Below are 3,569 nucleotides of genomic sequence, written 5' to 3' on the forward strand. Positions count from 1 at the left end.
ACTGCCGGCCGCGGGCGGCCCGAGGACTGGGGGGACGCGGGGGGCGCGGGGGCGGGCTGCGGGCTGCTCCCGCGCCGCGCGCCGGCCGAGGGCCAGCCGGAGCAGGGCGCCTGCGTGCTCCTGGCGCGCTCGCTCCCACTCGCCGCGCCCAGGCCCGAGGAGGCCCAGCCGAGCGCCCGCTCCCCAGGCGCCTTCTCCTGCGCCCGCAGCCCCCGCCTCCCACCTGGGAGGCTGCACCTACAGCCGCCGCCTCCGCCGCCACCGCCGCTACCACCGCCGGGACTGCAGCACGCCCTCCTCCCTCGGGGCTGCGCCGGGTATTTGCAAACCGGGTCTGTGCTGCCCCCTGCCGGCCCGAGCGCCCCCTGCTGCTGTAGGTGTGCTCACGTGTGTACACGTAGGTGAGCACACACGTGTTTCCGGCGCCGCGAGCCCTGAAGACGCCGGAGAGTCTCCCCTTGCCTAGTTAGGAAAACGCGCTGCATGCCCTCGGGGGAGCCTTGCCTGGGAGGCCCGAGAGAGACGCGCATTAAGCGAAGGCCCTACCAGGCCCTCACTTTCCCCTTCTGGAAAAGGATAGGGGTGAACTAGGTAATCTACCAGGTCCCTGCTACTTAAAGTTCTGTCAGTTTAAGATCTCAGAGCTGGAAGGGCGCTTTCTGCCGTCACAGTCCAATGGGCTCATTCCAAATAAGGAAATTGAGGCCAGGCAAGGAGGGGTGTACTTTTCCAACCGACTACACAGAAGAACACCTTTCCTCAGGGAATTCGTGTCCAGGATCGAGGCAGAGGCCTGCATAAATAGCCATAACTGAGAAGGCCAGTAAAGCTTGCACAAGTTACTGAGAAGCAGAGTAGAACTGAGGCATGAGGAGGATAGTATAGGACACACAGAATATCGGAGGCGGAGGGAAGGGTTTATAAACGGTGCCCCTCAGGTATACATGTTCGAGGCCTGGTTCAGGGAGAAGTGGGTTTCAGTGTGGCTGAAAGGAGGTCAGGCCTCTTGAGAAGAATAACACTGATTTGTGTGTGTGTGTGTGTGTGTGTGTGTGTGTGCCTGACACTATGCTAAGCCCTTCCCATTCATCATCTCACTAAATCCTCAGCACAGCCTGGTTCCATAGTCGGTTTTATCCCCATTGTACGGAGGAGGAAATTGAAGCTTAGAGAGCTTAAGAGACTTGCTCCAGATTTCATGGTTAATAGGGGCTCGTTTGCTGGGATTTAAAGCTGTTGCTCCTAACTACGGCCAAGCTGAGGCATGTGACATGATTGGCAAGCGATGATGGTTTCTGAGAGTCCTGGACGGAGGCAGTGGCCACAGCAAAGGGGAAAGAGAAAGGGAGGGGTGAATTCAGGAGGCATTCCAAAATCGCCATTTACTGAGGATCAGGCACTGTCTTAGGTGATTTCATGGATGATATTTTCAGTATCCTCACTCCAACCCTTCCAGGTAGTTCTATTTGTCCCCATTGACTTAGGTGGAGTTTGGGACTTCTTAGAGAAGTAATATCCTTGCCCGAGGCCTCAGAGCTCCTGAATGGCAGCAGCCAGTACCTTCACTTGTTGCCTAGTGTTTCCTTTATAACTCTACAGGGATCTACCGGGTGACAGTGTATTCTGAGGGGGCACCTGCAATCAGCCTTCCAATACCCACTCTGCTCCCCTCCCTCAAGACTTGACTTAATAGAATACCATCAGCAAGCTGGTGTTCAAAGGTAGCCCAGTGTGCTTACTGGTTTCTAAGGGTAGCCCATTTCACACTATATAGCCCAGGAGTGCTGTGGTAGACTGAATAATGGCCCCCCAAAGATGTCCACATCTCAATCCCCAGAACCTGTGAATATGTTCCCGAACATGGCATAAGGGACCTTGCAGATGTGACTGAATTAAGGAGTTTGAGGTGGGGAGATTATCCTGGGTTATCATCTAGGTGGGACCAATATAATCACAAGGGTCCTTATAAGAAGGAGGCAGGAGGGTCAGAGACAGAGAAGGTGATGTGACAATGGCAGCAGAAGTCAGAGTGATGCATTCAGGAGCCAAGGAATGCAGGCAGCTACTAGAAGCTGGAAAAGGCAAAGAACAGGTTATTCCCTAGATATTCCAGAAGGAACGTAGCCTTTGTTTTTAACACAGACTGTAAAATCCATCTCTGACTTCTGAGCTCCAGAATTGTAAGATAATACATTTGTGGTTTGTTTTTTTTTTTGCGGTACGCAGGCCTCTCACTGTTGTGGCCTCTCCCGTTGCAGAGCACAGGCTCCAGACGCACAGGCTCAGCGGCTGTGGCTCATGGGCCCAGCCGCTCCGCGGCATGTGGGATCTTCCCGGACCGGGGCACGAACCCGCGTCCCCTGCATCGGCAGGCAGACTCTCAACCACTGTGCCACCAGGGAAGTCCCCTTGTGTTGTTTTAAACCACTAAGTTTGTGGTGATTTATTCCAGCAGTGATAGGAAATGCATACAAGTGCAGTGGTAAATCATATTAGTTTGGTGCACTACCGTTTTCAAAGCCTCTTGGCACTGTCATAGTGCCATCCCTCTCAAAGTAAGTGTCATTCAATTTGCAATTATCCTCTGTCCTTCCCTCCTGCTAAATGCTGAGCTCCATGAAGACAAGACTTTTCCTTATTCATCATTGTATCCCCACCCAGCACCTAGCCTGCCGTCTGGCAAGTAGTCTGCGTTCAATAAACACTCATTGAATGAATGCAGGATCACATTTCATTGTCGTAATAGCCCCGTGGGGTAGGTATTGCTTTTGCCTTTTAGAGATGGAGAAAATGAAGACTGGATTGGAGCCCAGACTCACACTCATGTCTCCTGACTCGAGCTCCCACGTGCTGCCGACAATACCATGTCACTGAGAATCCCATGGGGACTCCAGATTGCTTTAATTTTACCTGCACCTCCTCTGTGCCAGGCACCGTCACCTAACTGATCTCATTCAGTCCTCATCACAATAGTGATTTAAGCACTATTTTCTCCACCACACAGAGGAAAAACAGAGGCTCAGGCCTTCCTTTGATTAAATTTCATGTCACCCAAGTTTCCTCCCCAGAATTTCCACATTTGATGAGTAAGTTTGCATTTCGTCTGCTCAGTGTTACATATTTCAGTGATTGCTCTGTCTTAATCTTTGCCTTTTGGACCCTAAAAATTTCCTGTCCCTGTTATCCAAGCTCTGTACCAGCCCTTCAGAAATTTTAATTGCCGTTTCTCAGACCTCCTCTATGTTCAATGAAAATGGGCCAGAACTGTGCATGTATCCTGTGTGCCAACACATCATTCTTTAACGGGCCTCTTGGTCCTCAAACGATTATTTAGTGTTTCACCTGTGTTCCTGTCTAGAAACAGGAACTGTCTTGAGCTGAAGTCCTCAAGAAACCATCTACGCTAAATTCCAGGTCCTTTCCTTGGCCATGAGCAGTAGCTTGAGTTCCTCAACTTCATGGGCAGCAGTTAGAAGCTGACCCCTAGAGTCACTTCTTGCCTTCCCCTCCTTAAAGCTCAGCCACCACTTCTTTACCCACCTCCTCAGGTTCATGAGAACTTCCCGTCT

This window comes from Monodon monoceros, unplaced genomic scaffold, assembly GCF_005190385.1.
Source record: "Monodon monoceros isolate NGI ecotype Baffin Bay Population unplaced genomic scaffold, NGI_Narwhal_1 Super_Scaffold_5, whole genome shotgun sequence".
NCBI classification, from domain to species: Eukaryota; Metazoa; Chordata; class Mammalia; order Artiodactyla; family Monodontidae; genus Monodon; species Monodon monoceros.